A 9603-nucleotide genomic window follows, 5' to 3' on the forward strand; every position below is an offset into this window, starting at 1 on the left:
TGTGCGCGGGCGGCGGCGGCGGCGGCGGCGGCGGCAGCGGCGGCGGCGGGTTTCCCTTCACCGCGCGCGCGCGCGGTGAGAGGGGGATCCGTTTGCTGCCGTCTCCAGGCGGCGAGGTAGACCTGGTGCCGGCGGGGACCCGGGGCGCCGCGCGCCGCACCCATCGCGCCCCATCCACAAGCGTCGTTGGTCGGCGTTTGGGGGGCCAAGACGGTGGCACGCGGAGCCCGGTTCGGCGCCCTGCCGTCCTGGCAGGTGCTGGGTAGACCTGTTGCCCTCGGCCGGCCTTTGTACCTGACGGCCGAATGCTGGGTAGACCTGTTGCCCTCGGCCTGCCGTTTTACCGGCCGGCCTAATGCTGAGTAGACCTGTTGCCCTCTGCCGGCCGTGTTACCGGCCGGCCTAATGCTGGGTAGACCTGTTGCCCTCGGCCGGCCTTTGGACGTGGCGGCCTAATGCTGGGTAGACCTGTTGCCCTCGGCCGGCCTTTGTACCTGACGGCCGAATGCTGGGTAGACCTGTTGCCCTCTGCCGGCCGGCCTAATGCTGGGTAGACCTGTTGCCCTCGGCCGGCCTTTGGACGTGGCGGCCGAATGCTGGGTAGACCTGTTGCCCTCGGCCGGCCTTTGGACGTGGCGGCCGAATGCTGGGTAGACCTGTTGCCCTCGGCCGGCCTTTGGACGTGGCGGCCTAATGCTGGTTAGACCTGTTGCCCTCGGCCGGCCTTTGTACCTGACGGCCGAATGCTGGGTAGACCTGTTGCCCTCGGCCTGCCGTTTTACCGGCCGGCCTAATGCTGAGTAGACCTGTTGCCCTCTGCCGGCCGTGTTACCGGCCGGCCTAATGCTGGGTAGACCTGTTGCCCTCGGCCGGCCTTTGGACGTGGCGGCCGAATGCTGGGTAGACCTGTTGCCCTCGGCCGGCCTTTGTACCTGACGGCCGAATGCTGGGTAGACCTGTTGCCCTCTGCCGGCCGGCCTAATGCTGGGTAGACCTGTTGCCCTCGGCCGGCCTTTGGACGTGGCGGCCTAATGCTGGGTAGACCTGTTGCCCTCGGCCGGCCTTTGGACGTGGCGGCCGAATGCTGGGTAGACCTGTTGCCCTCGGCCGGCCTTTGGACGTGGCGGCCTAATGCTGGGTAGACCTGTTGCCCTCGGCCGGCCTTTGGACGTGGCGGCCGAATGCTGGGTAGACCTGTTGCCCTCGGCCGGCCTTTGGACGTGGCGGCCTAATGCTGGGTAGACCTGTTGCCCTCGGCCGGCCTTTGGACGTGGCGGCCTAATGCTGGGTAGACCTGTTGCCCTCGGCCGGCCGTGTTACCGGCCGGCCTAATGCTGGGTAGACCTGTTGCCCTCGGCCGGCCTTTGGACGTGGTGGCCGAATGCTGGGTAGACCTGTTGCCCTCGGCCGGCCTTTGGACGTGGCGGCCTAATGCTGGGTAGACCTGTTGCCCTCGGCCGGCCTTTGGACGTGGCGGCCGAATGCTGGGTAGACCTGTTGCCCTCGGCCGGCAGTGTTACCGGCCGGCCTAATGCTGGGTAGACCTGTTGCCCTCGGCCCGCCGTGTTACCGGCCAGCCGAATGCTGGGTAGACCTGTTGCCCTCGGCCGGCCTTTGTACGTGGTGGCCGAATGCTGGGTAGACCTGTTGCCCTCGGCCGGCCTTTGGACGTGGCGGCCTAATGCTGGGTAGACCTGTTGCCCTCGGCCGGCCTTTGGACGTGGCGGCCTAATGCTGGGTAGACCTGTTGCCCTCGGCCGGCCTTTGTACCTGACGGCCGAATGCTGGGTAGACCTGTTGCCCTCGGCCGGCCTTTGTACCTGACGGCCGAATGCTGGGTAGACCTGTTGCCCTCTGCCGGCCGTCTTTCCGGCTGGCCTAATGCTGGGTAGACCTGTTGCCCTCGGCCGGCCCTGGTACCGGCCGGCATAATGCTGGGTAGACCTGTTGCCCTCGGCCGGTCTTTGTCTCTGGCCACCCGCGGCGTGGTAGTCCTGTTACCGTCGGCCGGCCTTGCAGCCCGGCCGCCGCGCGATGGCGCCCCGTCTCTTCCATCGGACGCGCGGCCCCCTTGTCGTCTCTGCAGCGGCGAGCACGCCTTCGGCGGTCGGCCTGCACGTCCGGCATGACCGCGGGCACTGGCAGCCCAGCAGGCAGCCCTGCTCTCGCGTCTTCTTCCCCCCGGCGAAAGGCGGGGCGTGAAGGCGGGCGACTTTCGGTCCCAGCCGTGCCCAGGTGTCCCTGCCGGCTCCGTGCGCCAGCATCCACTGGCGAGCTCCGCCGGCCTCTTCCCCAGCCGCGGCCCCTGTCCGCTCCGCCGTCATGGTGCCGGCACCCCACTTCCCCAAGCGCTCCCCGACAGGAGCAGGCAGCGTTGTCGCGCCCCCTCCCCGTGCTCGAATGGACCGCGGCCCTGCTCCGGGCTTCATTTCTGCAGCGCGCTCGCTCGCTCGCTCGCTCGCTCGCGCGCTCCCTCCCTCCCCCCCCCCTCCCCCCTCCCCCCGGCCGCCCACCCGCCGCGCTGCCGCCCTGCCGCAGGCTTGAGCGGCGCCGGGGCGGAGGAGGAAGGAACGCCACCAAAGCAAAAGGCTCCGAGAAAGCTGAACAGAGAGCTTCTTTGACCAGGGACAGACGGCGCCAATCATCCCGCCGCCATCCCTGCTTGTGCACCAGGCTCTCCGCCTGCCGACCTCGGCATCAGCCTCCCGCCGCCGCCGTGTAAACTGCCCGGTGGGACCGTGGGCGGGGGCAGGAAGAGGCTGAAAGTGCTGCCAGGGAGGCTGATGGCGGAGGGCGGGGTCGCCCCCAACCGACAATGGGCAGGGCCCGAGGCAGTCTGAAAGCGCTGCCAGGGAGGCTGATGGCGGAGGGCGGGGTCGCCCCCAACCGACAATGGGCAGGGCCCGAGGCAGTCTGAAAGCGCTGCCAGGGAGGCTGAGGGCGGGGGGCGGGGCGCCCCCAACCGACAATGGGCAGGGCCCGAGGCAGTCTGAAAGCGCTGCCAGGGAGGCTGAGGGCGGGGGGCGGGGCGCCCCCAGCCGACAATGGGCAGGGGCCCGAGAGAGTCTGAAAGCGCTGCCAGGGAGGCTGACGGCGGGGGGCAGGGCGCCCCCAGCCGACAATGGGCAGGGGCGGGGAAAGTCTGAAAGCGCTGCATGGGAGGTTGATGGCGGAGGGCGGGCTCGCCCCCAGCGTTAATGGGTGGCTGCGGAAGACGGGGCAGGGACAGGGAGAGGGCAGGCGGCTTCGTGCCGGCCCCGGGCGCCTCGACAGCGAGCCCTCACGGCCCCCCAAACCCGCGCCGAGGCCCCAAGAGCTCTGCAGACCTTCCGCGGAAGAACCGGCCCGAAAGCGGCCACCCGCTTGCCGACGGCGGCGCCGGTCGCCTCGATGCAGCCGCCTCCGTGGGGCGGGAAGGGGCAGGGCGAGTTGTGCCAGGGCGCGGCGGCTTTGGGCCGAGTTTCGCTGCACGTACGTGCTTCCCCTGGCTGTGCTGCGGCCCGTGAGGTTCTGTTTTGTGGTGGGGGGGGGCTCTGTAGGTAGGGTCTCTGGGGGACGGGGGAGGAGGCGTGGGGTAGGGAGGACGCCGTTTGGGGGGGTCAGTGTGTCAGCAGGGCGAGAACCGGGCACAGGCCCTCCGTCAGCTCGGCTGTGGGCCCAAAGGGATCACAAATAAGATTTGGCAAGAGTTTTGTTTTCCGGAAAAGATTTTCTTTCCGAGTAAATAGAAGAGGCAATCATTCAAAAAAGGCAAAGAGGAAATGAAACAAATCAAATCAAATCAAAACAAAACAAAACAAAACAAAACAAAACGAAATAAAATAAAATAATAAAATGAAATGAAAAGAAATGAAATGAAATGATGAAATAAAATGTTGTCGAAAATATGTCTTGGTCTTGAAATCGATTCTGCCGGGCGGGGCAAGGCTGCTGGAGCACTTGGGCTCCGGAGCGTTAAGAGGCTGTGGGGTTTCCCCGGCTCCGAGATGGTACAAGGATGCCTCGTCTACCCGGATCCGCGAAACGTGGCCCGTCCCGCGGCGGCCAGGTCGACGCGGCTCCGGGGCCGGTGGCGTGGGACCGCCGTCGCCGGCGAAGGCGCAGCGGCGGCGGCCGTGGCCGCGACGACCAGGTCTACACGACTCCGGGAAACTTGGCCGGTCCCGCGGCGGCCAGGTCTACTGGGCTCCGGGATGGGCGGCCGCCGTGGCCGCGGCGACCAGGTCTACCCGCCTCCGGGACCGGCGGCGTGGGTCCGCCGTCGAGGGCGAGGGCGCTGCGACGGCCGCGGCGACCGGGTCTACCTAGCTCCGGTGCGACCCGGGCTGCGTGCAGCATGGCGAAGGTAGACCTGTGGTCCGCATCACGGCGTGGGCAGACCTGGTGTCCGCAGCATGGAGCGGGTAGACATGTTGTCCGCCGCATGGAGTGGGTAGACCTGTTGTCCGCGTAATGGAGTAGTTAGACCTGGTGTCCGCAGCTTGGAGTGGGTAGACCTGTTGTCCGCAGCAAGCCGTGGGTAGACCTGGTGTCCGCAGCATGACCTGGGTAGACCTGGTGTCCGCAGCTTGGTAGACCTGTTGCCCGTTTCATGGCTGGGTAGACCTGGTGTCCGCAGCAAGCCGTGGGTAGACCTGGTGTCCGCAGCTTGGTAGACCTGTTGCCCGTTTCATGGCTGGGTAGACCTGTTGTCCGCAGCATTGAGTTGGTAGACCTGGTGTCCGCAGCATGCCCTGGGTAGACCTGGTGTCCGCAGCTTGGTAGACCTGTTGCCCGTTTCATGGCTGGGTAGACCTGTTGTCCGCAGCATTGAGTGGGTAGACCTGGTGTCCGCAGCATGCCCTGGGTAGACCTGGTGTCCGCAGCTTGGTAGACCTGTTGCCCGTTTCATGGCTGGGTAGACCTGGTGTCCGCAGCAAGCCGTGAGTAGACCTGTTGCCCGTTTCATGGCTGGGTAGACCTGGTGTCCGCAGCATGCCCTGGGTAGACCTGGTGTCCGCAGCTTGGTAGACCTGTTGCCCGTTTCATGGCTGGGTAGACCTGGTGTCCGCAGCAAGCCGTGGGTAGACCTGGTGTCCGCAGCTTGGTAGACCTGTTGCCCGTTTCATGGCTGGGTAGACCTGGTGTCCGCAGCAAGCCGTGAGTAGACCTGTTGCCCGTTTCATGGCTGGGTAGACCTGGTGTCCGCAGCATGCCCTGGGTAGACCTGGTGTCCGCAGCTTGGTAGACCTGTTGCCCGTTTCATGGCTGGGTAGACCTGTTGTCCGCAGCAAGCCGTGAGTAGACCTGTTGCCCGTTTCATGGCTGGGTAGACCTGTTGTCCGCAGCATGCCCTGGGTAGACCTGGTGTCCGCAGCTTGGTAGACCTGTTGCCCGTTTCATGGCTGGGTAGACCTGTTGTCCGCAGCATTGAGTGGGTAGACCTGTTGCCCGTTTCATGGCTGGGTAGACCTGGTGTCCGCAGCTTGGTAGACCTGTTGCCCGTTTCATGGCTGGGTAGACCTGGTGTCCGCAGCATTGAGTTGGTAGACCTGGTGTCCGCTACATACCCTGGGTAGACCTGGTGTCCGCAGCTTGGTAGACCTGTTGCCCGTTTCATGGCTGGGTAGACCTGGTGTCCGCAGCATTGAGTTGGTAGACCTGGTGTCCGCAGCATGCCCTGGGTAGACCTGTTGTCCGCAGCTTGGTAGACCTGTTGCCCGATTCATGGCTGGGTAGACCTGGTGTCCGCAGCAAGCCGTGAGTAGACCTGTTGCCCGTTTCATGGCTGGGTAGACCTGGTGTCCGCAGCATGCCCTGGGTAGACCTGTTGTCCGCAGCTTGGTAGACCTGTTGCCCGTTTCATGGCTGGGTAGACCTGTTGTCCGCAGCAAGCCGTGAGTAGACCTGTTGCCCGTTTCATGGCTGGGTAGACCTGGTGTCCGCAGCATGCCCTGGGTAGACCTGGTGTCCGCAGCTTGGTAGACCTCTTGCCCGTTTCATGGCTGGGTAGACCTGTTGTCCGCAGCAAGCCGTGGGTAGACCTGGTGTCCGCAGCATGCCCTGGGTAGACCTGGTGTCCGCAGCTTGGTAGACCTGTTGCCCGTTTCATGGCTGGGTAGACCTGGTGTCCGCAGCAAGCCGTGAGTAGACCTGTTGCCCGTTTCATGGCTGGGTAGACCTGGTGTCCGCAGCATGCCCTGGGTAGACCTGGTGTCCGCAGCTTGGTAGACCTGTTGCCCGTTTCATGGCTGGGTAGACCTGGTGTCCGCAGCAAGCCGTGAGTAGACCTGTTGCCCGTTTCATGGCTGGGTAGACCTGGTGTCCGCAGCATGCCCTGGGTAGACCTGGTGTCCGCAGCTTGGTAGACCTGTTGCCCGTTTCATGGCTGGGTAGACCTGGTGTCCGCAGCAAGCCGTGGGTAGACCTGGTGTCCGCAGCTTGGTAGACCTGTTGCCCGATTCATGCCTGGGTAGACCTGTTGTCCGCAGCAAGCCGTGGGTAGACCTGGTGTCCGCAGCTTGGTAGACCTGTTGCCCGATTCATGCCTGGGTAGACCTGTTGCCCGCAGCATTGAGTTGGTAGACCTGTTGCCCGTTTCATGGCTGGGTAGACCTGGTGTCCGCAGCATTGAGTTGGTAGACCTGGTGTCCGCAGCATGCCCTGGGTAGACCTGGTGTCCGCAGCTTGGTAGACCTGTTGCCCGTTTCATGGCTGGGTAGACCTGTTGTCCGCAGCATTGAGTTGGTAGACCTGGTGTCCGCAGCATGCCCTGGGTAGACCTGGTGTCCGCAGCTTGGTAGACCTGTTGCCCGTTTCATGGCTGGGTAGACCTGGTGTCCGCAGCTTGGTAGACCTGTTGCCTGTTTCATGGCTGGGTAGACCTGGTGTCCGCAGCAAGCCGTGAGTAGACCTGTTGCCCGTTTCATGGCTGGGTAGACCTGGTGTCCGCAGCATGCCCTGGGTAGACCTGGTGTCCGCAGCTTGGTAGACCTGTTGCCCGTTTCATGGCTGGGTAGACCTGTTGTCCGCTGCAAGCCGTGAGTAGACCTGTTGCCCGTTTCATGGCTGGGTAGACCTGGTGTCCGCAGCATTGAGTGGGTAGACCTGGTGTCCGCAGCTTGGTAGACCTGTTGCCCGTTTCATGGCTGGGTAGACCTGTTGTCCGCAGCATTGAGTGGGTAGACCTGTTGCCCGTTTCATGGCTGGGTAGACCTGTTGTCCGCAGCAAGCCGTGGGTAGACCTGGTGTCCGGAGCTTGGTAGACCTGTTGCCCGATTCATGCCTGGGTAGACCTGTTGTCCGCAGCAAGCCGTGGGTAGACCTGGTGTCCGCAGCATGCCCTGGGTAGACCTGTTGTCCGCAGCTTGGTAGACCTGTTGCCCGTTTCATGGCTGGGTAGACCTGTTGTCCGCAGCAAGCCGTGAGTAGACCTGTTGCCCGTTTCATGGCTGGGTAGACCTGGTGTCCGCAGCATGCCCTGGGTAGACCTGGTGTCCGCAGCTTGGTAGACCTGTTGCCCGTTTCATGCCCTGGGTAGACCTGTTGTCCGCAGCAAGCCGTGGGTAGACCTGGTGTCCGCAGCATGCCCTGGGTAGACCTGGTGTCCGCAGCCTGGTAGACCTGTTGCCCGTTTCATGGCTGGGTAGACCTGGTGTCCGCAGCAAGCCGTGGGTAGACCTGGTGTCCGCAGCATGCCCTGGGTAGACCTGGTGTCCGCAGCTTGGTAGACCTGTTGCCCGTTTCATGGCTGGGTAGACCTGGTGTCCGCAGCAAGCCGTGAGTAGACCTGTTGCCCGTTTCATGGCTGGGTAGACCTGTTGTCCGCAGCATGCCCTGGGTAGACCTGTTGTCCGCAGCTTGGTAGACCTGTTGCCCGTTTCATGGCTGGGTAGGCCTGGTGTCCGCAGCATGCCCTGGGTAGACCTGGTGTCCGCAGCTTGGTAGACCTGTTGCCCGTTTCATGGCTGGGTAGACCTGGTGTCCGCAGCAAGCCGTGGGTAGACCTGGTGTCCGCAGCTTGGTAGACCTGTTGCCCGATTCATGCCTGGGTAGACCTGTTGTCCGCAGCAAGCCGTGGGTAGACCTGGTGTCCGCAGCTTGGTAGACCTGTTGCCCGTTTCATGGCTGGGTAGACCTGTTGTCCGCAGCATTGAGTTGGTAGACCTGTTGCCCGTTTCATGGCTGGGTAGACCTGGTGTCCGCAGCATTGAGTGAGTAGACCTGTTGCCCGTTTCATGGCTGGGTAGACCTGGTGTCCGCAGCTTGGTAGACCTGTTGCCCGTTTCATGGCTGGGTAGACCTGGTGTCCGCAGCATGCCCTGGGTAGACCTGGTGTCCGCAGCTTGGTAGACCTGTTGCCCGTTTCATGGCTGGGTAGACCTGGTGTCCGCAGCAAGCCGTGGGTAGACCTGGTGTCCGCAGCTTGGTAGACCTGTTGCCCGTTTCATGGCTGGGTAGACCTGTTGTCCGCAGCATTGAGTTGGTAGACCTGTTGTCCGCAGCAAGCCGTGGGTAGACCTGGTGTCCGCAGCATGCCCTGGGTAGACCTGGTGTCCGCAGCTTGGTAGACCTGTTGCCCGTTTCATGCCTGGGTAGACCTGTTGTCCGCAGCAAGCCGTGGGTAGACCTGGTGTCCGCAGCATGCCCTGGGTAGACCTGGTGTCCGCAGCTTGGTAGACCTGTTGCCCGTTTCATGGCTGGGTAGACCTGGTGTCCGCAGCAAGCCGTGAGTAGACCTGTTGCCCGTTTCATGGCTGGGTAGACCTGGTGTCCGCAGCATGCCCTGGGTAGACCTGGTGTCCGCAGCTTGGTAGACCTCTTGCCCGTTTCATGGCTGGGTAGACCTGGTGTCCGCAGCAAGCCGTGAGTAGACCTGTTGCCCGTTTCATGCCCTGGGTAGACCTGGTGTCCGCAGCATGCCCTGGGTAGACCTGGTGTCCGCAGCTTGGTAGACCTGTTGCCCGTTTCATGGCTGGGTAGACCTGTTGTCCGCAGCAAGCCGTGGGTAGACCTGGTGTCCGGAGCTTGGTAGACCTGTTGCCCGATTCATGCCTGGGTAGACCTGTTGTCCGCAGCATTGAGTGGGTAGACCTGGTGTCCGCAGCATGCCCTGGGTAGACCTGGTGTCCGCAGCTTGGTAGACCTGTTGCCCGTTTCATGGCTGGGTAGACCTGTTGTCCGCAGCAAGCCGTGAGTAGACCTGTTGCCCGTTTCATGGCTGGGTAGACCTGGTGTCCGCAGCATGCCCTGGGTAGACCTGGTGTCCGCAGCTTGGTAGACCTGTTGCCCGTTTCATGGCTGGGTAGACCTGTTGTCCGCAGCAAGCCGTGGGTAGACATGGTGTCCGGAGCTTGGTAGACCTGTTGCCCGATTCATGCCTGGGTAGACCTGTTGTCCGCAGCATTGAGTGGGTAGACCTGGTGTCCGCAGCATGCCCTGGGTAGACCTGTTGTCCGCAGCTTGGTAGACCTGTTGCCCGTTTCATGGCTGGGTAGACCTGTTGTCCGCAGCAAGCCGTGAGTAGACCTGTTGCCCGTTTCATGGCTGGGTAGACCTGTTGTCCGCAGCATGCCCTGGGTAGACCTGGTGTCCGCAGCTTGGTAGACCTGTTGCCCGTTTCAT

Source organism: Sturnus vulgaris, unplaced genomic scaffold, assembly GCF_052056855.1.
Source record: "Sturnus vulgaris isolate bStuVul1 unplaced genomic scaffold, bStuVul1.hap1 Scaffold_156, whole genome shotgun sequence".
In the NCBI taxonomy this organism is placed as follows: Eukaryota; Metazoa; Chordata; class Aves; order Passeriformes; family Sturnidae; genus Sturnus; species Sturnus vulgaris.